Below are 8,527 nucleotides of genomic sequence, written 5' to 3' on the forward strand. Positions count from 1 at the left end.
TGTGTACTTCCAAAACAGATTAATGGAGCAAAATACATAAACATTATATTTGGAAATCTTGTACAATTCTTAAGGATATACCAGTCATTTTCACGGCCTTCGTTCCTTTTTTTTTTTTTGGTTAATGTTTTCCACAATTCCATTATACAATAAACGCCAAATCAAGCGGATAAGTGAATTAGGGGTGTGGGAGATGATGTAATTGATTTCTTCCACGGAAAGTGAATATCCATGCATGGCGGGTTTTGATTAATCATCTTCCAAATAGGCTGATCTAAGTAGTAGAGGTGTAGATGTCACTACGGTTCTGTGTCTATGGTGTTCCAACCATCATGAAAGGTTGGATCATCTTTTCGTTGAATATGAAGTAACAGCTAGAGCCTAGAACAATGAATAAAATCTTTCGTTGGATTGATGTTGCAACATCCACTTGTACATCAATCATAAAATTCTTTATGTAGATTGATTCCTTACGATTTCTTACAATCAAGTAAGAAGCATTGGATATTGTCAATTCGTTTCAAAACCTAATTCTAACTATATCTTTGTAACTTCTGGCACATTGCTAGTTTCGTGAATAAAATTTAGTTGTTCCAAATAAAAGTAAGAGGCATTGGAAGCTATTTTTATGACGATTTTAAAACGACTAGATTTTCTGTTAACAATAAATAGACATGAGAAAACATTTTCGATTCTACCTAGTTGCTAGCCGTTTAATAAAACCCCAGAGGTTAATAAAAACAAACCAAATTCCATGTTTTTCATTCACACGAAAATCACTACCATTTATTTTTGTGCCGTTATGGATTATCCGCAGCAATGACACCTACAACTTGTGGAAGAGTTGACATGTATAGGACCACATGGTATTCAATCATACAAATTCTAAGTCGACGTTTATGAACAAGTAGCAATTGTCATTGTGCATTTACTTGTACCAGTTGATGTACAAAGTTATTTTAATAGACAAAATAGTGATATAATAATTTTGTTACCAGATTATTTCGTCTATTGATCGTATTGGATGTAAATTTAAGTATTTAACATGTTGTGGTTGATGTCATTTTAGTAATATATAATATAGATAGACATGTAAACTTTTATGGTACGATCAAAACGTACGAATGATGTTAACTGAATGTCAGAATCTGACTTATATTAAAAGTATCATATCATATTTTATTCTTTTATTATTTATTTAAAAAAATTGAATACCAAGTGAGTATGTTTCTTAATTGCATCAATTTGAATATTCGTTTAAGATATGCAAGTAGTATATAAATCAATCACCTTAACAGATGATCAAATTAACCCTCGTTTAGTCAATTTTCTTAACCTTTAACCTTTCATTTGTGAATTGGCAACTCGTTTGTGTACTTTGGATTCACAAAGTGTAACTTAAACCTCAAACATTAATTTATATATATATATATATATATATATATATATATATATATATATATATATATATATATATATATATATATATATATATATATATATATATATATATATATATATATATATATATAGGGCTACGTTATAATGTGGATGAACAAGTATTGTGCGGACGTATGGACAATGTTATTCTGTGAAAATTACTAAGAGAATAAGTTGTTTAGTAATATGAATACGTTCAGCCTCACACAACTATTGTCATTTTCATGCATTCTAACTAATTCTCATTCATTTTTGTTCTCATACATCGTTTTTCACTCATTTTCATTCTAACAGAATACGACTCAATAAAAATTCTGACAACAGTCTGACAGAATGAGAATAATAATAAAAAGACTATACTAACCTTATAGACGGTTTAATTAGTGAGAATGTATGATAATTACATTAGTTATGTAAGATTGAACGTATTCATATTATCAAACAATATATTTTCTTTGTCATTCTTGCAGAATAGTATTGTCCACACGTCCACACAATATATGTCAATCCACACAATATATGTCAATCCACATCAGCAGCAGTCTCTGAAAGTGCAGCATACCCAACGTCAAAGAACTCCATCATAGCAGTCTTGATAGACCCAAATAGCTTATGTATCTGCTCCTGGACAATGGGAACAACCTCCTCCTGAATTATCTCCCTAACCTGATCCTCAGTCAATCCCGACCCATCCTGGCCACCTGTCCCGGCTCCTGATCCGGATCCCGACTCAAATCACCTCGTAACCACCATAATGAAAATAAACCAGGGAGATATCAGATAAACGCATATCATACCGTGGGAACCAACTCCCAACAAAGCCCTATGGGTTGTGACTTCCCTGCTACACATACGGGTCCTGTGATTCCGGTAGTACGGGCCCACACTACCTTCTACACCTACCCGTATTTGTCTCAGAATATCATCACAACAAACCTAACAACACTTCCTAGAGAAAGGCTAGACATTCCTCGACTGGTCGGCTGACCCCACATGACTCATCCATGAAACTTCCACCAACCATGCAACACTTGTGTGTGCTAATCATACATAACATTGGATCCTATAGACAGTCGAATACTTGATTCTACCCTAAGTCCACAACCAGACAAGGAATAGGAAATAAGGCTAAATCAAACATTCTCAGGCTATACAATCTTAGTTATGTACAATTTTTGATTCATACACTAAGCAACTACAATAATGATGTCAATTTCATATAAGGAAACCCTAGGCTATCACACATCATATAATCAGGAAATTCTATCATGCAATTCCTGAAGATCGTTAGCCTATCACTAGCATGTTGTTCTAACATATCACAATATCAAATAATAGTGTGGTAATTTGGGGTCTACTTACTAGCTCTGACTGATCGTACACATCGCATCCTCTTTTGATTAATTTGAAAACAATTTAGAAAATCATTTTTAAAACCTTTTTATTTCCTTAGTTTGAGATTGGATTCACACGAGCGTTCCTCCAATTCAATCCAACCATGGCTCTGATACCAACTTGTAACATCCCAAAAAATCATGATAAATTAAAATTTAAAAAAAAAAACAACCCATAGTCATAAAATGTTTACAAAATCATTGTTTTCAATTTGTTTTTCCACATGAGAGTATCCCAAAAACCATAAGTCATAAACAGAGGATGTGTACGGTCACGCCTTCGCCTTCCCATGATAATCCAAAGTACCTGAAACAACAACAAAAAACTGTAAGCCAAAGCTTAGTGAGTTCCCCCAAAGTACCACCACATACAACATATCAAACACAACATGCATAACCGAGCCTTCAGCCTGATTGGACCGCCTCGCAGGTCCTTCAGCCTATCTGGACCACTCCCGAGTCTTCAGCCTGATTTACAATTATGGAATTTTGAATTGTAAATCTAATAAATGAGATTTTTGTAAGATACATTATGAGAAATATGTGATTTTAAATGAAAAATCTGTTTTGAAAATTTACGGTGTAACACAATGGTAGGCCCTTGTGCTCCCAAGTGGCAAGAAATTAAGATTGGACAAGTTCAGTCCATATGAGTTTGGATTTGTCACTAACCTTGTCTTTTGATTATGGTTTGACAAATTCATATGGATAGGAACACATACACCCTAAAATCTAAGTGTCATAAGGTTTCTCTCCGATTCATGAAAATGATGGTGAGGAAACGCTTTCACTAAGTAGATTTTAAGGAGATAGCAATTGTGATATTTGCATTCTTAAATTTGATTATGATTACGACATCCCTTTTCATAATTCGAATTGTGAGAAATGGCAAAAGGTCTAAACATTGGAGACTTATTGCTGTAAGTTCTTAAATTGCTTAGACACACATGTGAGCTATCTAAGGAAAGGCGTATGAGTTTGAGAGGCCTAGATAAAGTCTTATCAAAGCATCTCATATCAGAAATCTGAACTTTGGTAAGAAAGTCAACAAAGTGTTGATTTCTAGAAGTCTAGCTGATTTCTGAGTACATGTCAAAGCTAGTGGGAGCATAAGTGTTATGCTAATAAGGATGTAAATATTATGCTAGTGGGAGCATAATCAATTATGGTGAATGTTGCAAGTTAGCAATGTTAATTATAGAAAACAAGATTTTCAATTCGCAAAGTCGCAGAGTTGGAAAAAAGTTGTTTTGTTATAATTAAGGGAGAGGAAATTGTACTTCATCTCAAATCTAAAAGCTTAGATTGTGAGATTTTAATCAAATTTAGTCAAATATATATGAATGTTATGTTGGAATGGTTCAACATAAGGAAATTCTATATATGGAAATGTTACTTGCGTTCTCAAAATTCGATTATGATTACGGCATCCCTTTTCATAACTCAAATTGTGAGAACATGGCAAATAAAAACATTATAGCAAAAGACTGGTCAAGTATCATGTCTTTATGTGAGACATCATGAATCGTGTCCAATATGTTTCGGGTATAGGATCGATTACATGTGCTATAATACTCATCCGTTCTAAATTTTCCAAATGCCTAGGGCATTAAGAGGGAAAAAGGGCCAGAACCGGATATGACTAAATTGGTTAAACGACTGTTAAAGGACAATCTAAGGTTCACCAAGGATTGGTCGCTTAAAGACAGTTGGAAGTATAGTAATGGATGGACTATATCGACATTATTATAAATAGAAAGTATTCTGTTAACAATGAGTTGTCATATGGCAAATATGGAATGTTTCCATATTGGGTGTTGGATATTAAGAATCTGTGGTTAGAAACTTTTATGCAAGAAGGATGTTCAAAGGAATGTACTTTGAATTTGAGACTTCGCTTCCATGGAATTTTCTTGTAACAATCTCCAAAGGAATACTTTGTAATATCGTTGGTTAAGTCTCTGTGACTTTTGGTACCTAGACGTTACAAAGGAATCATTGCATGATAGTTTAGAATCTAACACATTCTAGCAGTGACAAGAATTTGGAGTTCTTACACTGGTGATAAAGATTTGGAATTGTGAAATGAGTTTCATTGAAGATGTGTTCAATTGATCTACTTCACAAAGCAAGGACCATAGACAAACATAGTGTGCATGTTTGGAGCATGGCATAGCTATTGTTTAGACAAACGTAGTGTGCATTCTTGGAGCATGGCATGACTATTGTTTTAATTCAAGTATTAAGTTGATTATTCGACACATTATACAATGAATAATGAGTAATCAATATGACTCAAAAGTTTTTGGGCCATATAGGGTTAGTATTATTCTTGTGTTTCACTTTGCATGTTTTGACTTCCCGAATAACTAGGTTATTCAAACCATCCATAGTTGATCATACTTTGGAAGTAGGTATTGAGGCAATACTGTCATGAATGGGTCTGTAGTTTGTCTAGGACATAGCTGCAGTGTTCATGAGTGTTCATGGAATAAGATTCGAGTATTGGATTCAACCCAAGCTCATTTGAATCACTTCATGGATTTTATCACGAGAGACAATAATATATTATATTCTTCAAACGGAAAGATATGAGTTGCAGTCTACAAGTCGGTTGCACATTGATGATATGTAAACGCACCGGTAATTCGGTGTTATAAAACATATCGTTGTTTGTGATTTGATGAGTAGATAGAGCAAACATACGAGTCGAAGTTTATCCATTCCTTTTACCCTTGGAGGGATAAAAGCAATATATGTGGGCCCTCGATGATTTAGTGATGACACCCCTAAGTGCTTGGCCAAGCCTGGACTGATTTCATTTGTTCAGTTAGTCAGTCGTCATAAATCGGAAATCGGGAAACAACAGATGGACAGAGAGAATGATTATAATCCATGTCTCAGTCCATACGATATCTAGAATGGAGGAATATATGATCCCTTATCTAATGGACGCGTCATTGACTAGGTTAGAGTTCGACAGTGACTTTTAAGAGCTATGATTGCTAGTCGGGTTGTGGAGTCGTACTTGCAATAATAGTTATTAGACTTATCCAAGTGAGAGACTGTTGAATTAGTGTCTAAGTCCATAACTATAATCGGTATGTACTTGACCCGAGAGTAGCATGGTCCATTTGGGTTGCATGGCACCGGAACAATATGAAGGATGGATAATTGAGAAGAGGTTATTTATGATTTATTAATATATTATAAGTTCTAATATATTAATATGAAATCATATTATTTAATTAGTATTAATCAAGAATTAGTTTGGAATTAATTTTGTGATCAAAAGAGACTCATTAAATATATGAGATTGATTATGTAAATCATTCATTCTTATAATGTGGGCTTGTGATCCATAGTTCCTTATGTTGGGCTAAACCCATGTGGTAACCCATGGATGATCCATGGAGGTTTAAACCCATGGAGCATGAGGAATATGGAAGGTCATGCACATTAGGGTTTTCATGGTGTAACCCTAATTAAGCCACACTATATAAGAACCCCTCTAGCTCATGAAATTTGCACTAGTGGAAACACAAGAGGGCAAGCCGATTTTATGAGTGCAAGTGAACTTTCTCAAGTTCCTCCATTGTTGGTGGTGTTGTGTGATTCCATTTGAGGTGCAACACTTGAGGCACTAAGTTCTTAAAGTTCCAAGGTTCCAACTACACTAAAAGGTATGTCATCTAACTTGTATTTTATGTTGTTTATGCTTCATTGTATGCTAGTTAGGATGATGCTTTGGAATATTGAATGTATGCATGTATAATAGAGAAAACATAGATCCAAAGTATCTAGGGTTGCATGTACACCATAGGAGTGTTAGAATGCTCAAAACTCATCATCAACAACATTAAGGATTTGGATTGTTATTGCTATATAACAATCAAAGGTATGTTTTGTATCCTAATTATATATTTTGATTATATACTAGTGTTCTAGGGTTTCTACATTGTTGTTCACATTGTATGTTCAATTGGAGAAAACGTAGATCAAATTTAAGGTTGCATGCACACATAAGATTGTTTGTTATGCTCAAAACCCATCACATGCAACAAATGTTTTCGCAAATATACCTCTGTAAATGTTTCAAAAGCACATTTTGACAATCTATTCAAACTCTCCTGTGCAGTTCTTTCGGACATTCTCATATAATCGTCCATGGTATCAGGTGACTCCCCCTTAGCCATCAAACGAATCGCCGCAACATATTTCTGCAACGTTGTAAATCCCCGCATACCTCTAACATCATATATCAATTGCAAAAATGTATACCTAACATATATATTATGTAAAAATTTGTATTTATTTTGTGATAAATATGTAAAAGTTAAACAAACGATACCTGCTTTCCAAGACGTTGGCGATACGTAGGAACACATTCCTATTCAAACGAAATCTTCTTTCGAACCCATCCGACCCGTACACACAATTTTCTGCAAAGTAATCTCGATATAGACGTTCGGCTCCAGCCTCACGATCTCTGTTTAACATCGCACATCATATGAATAGAGGGACTGAGTCTGGTTGTAGCATTTCGTTAGTGTAATACTGGTATATCATAGTGATGTATATATCATCACCGTCATATTCGGACGAGTCGAAAGAATCTATAATTTTTTTTTGAAAAGTTTTGAAATTGTATAGAGAAATAGGAGAATTTTGTGAATAAAATTATGGTAGATAATAGGTATTTATAGATAAAAAAATATTTTTTTAATCAGACGGTAACAATTTAACGTTCAAATACAATGGACCAATCACAATTCTTGTTTTCGCTCGTGCTCATTACAACCGTAGACGCTTAACACCACCTTAACGAGATCGTCGGGGCGGTGGCCACCGTGTTACAATGGCGTTATCGACTCTCCACCTCAGCAAAAACGTCGTAACGACGTCCCACACCGTATGCTGTTATAGTTATTTTAAAACTGAAGGGTTTTTTTATCACTCTTTAAAATCTCGTTATTGGCTTTGGAAAAAGTCATTTTATAAAGCTCTATTAGTTTGTCAAACTAAGCACTACTGTACTACATGATTCTATAACCGGTCCGAAGTGGATCAGTATCAAAAGACGTGGGAACCGATCGACTTTGCTAAAATAAAGAATTGGGAACCGGATAGCTATTAGGCTAGAGGGAGTGGCCTCGCCAACTCCCTCGCTATGCTTACTCACTATGCTTACATGGACTAGTGCTACCACACCTTTACAATTGTTAAACCCATGTGCCAACATTGTCTCGCCAAGCACTTGACGAGATGAAAGAGAAGATGGAAAAGATAGTAGGTGGTCTCCTTCTCACCATTTCATTGTTTCAGCTTTAAATAGTTGTAAATTCTGCTTAATAACTTGTACCTTGTTAAAGTCTATATTAATTTAATATTTAAATAAACATTTATTTGATTTAAGAAATAAAAGGTTTTATCTTTTAAACACATCATCATTCAATATCATCAACCTATACTTGGTGAGCATAAAAAATATGATGTGACAATGGTTTAGCACATGCTACCATATGCTACCATTCCTTTTAGCCTTACAACATCTCTGAAATTATTCCAATAAAAGAACACTTATCAACACCTATGTATGTACATATGTATGGATGTATTTATATATGTACATACATACATGTACTAATGTAGTAGTAGACTTTTGAGTTAACTGACTACATGTGAGAATGACA

Source organism: Lactuca virosa, chromosome 4 (assembly GCF_052849685.1).
Source record: "Lactuca virosa cultivar CGN04683 chromosome 4, Lactuca_virosa_CGN04683_v6, whole genome shotgun sequence".
Taxonomy (NCBI): domain Eukaryota; kingdom Viridiplantae; phylum Streptophyta; class Magnoliopsida; order Asterales; family Asteraceae; genus Lactuca; species Lactuca virosa.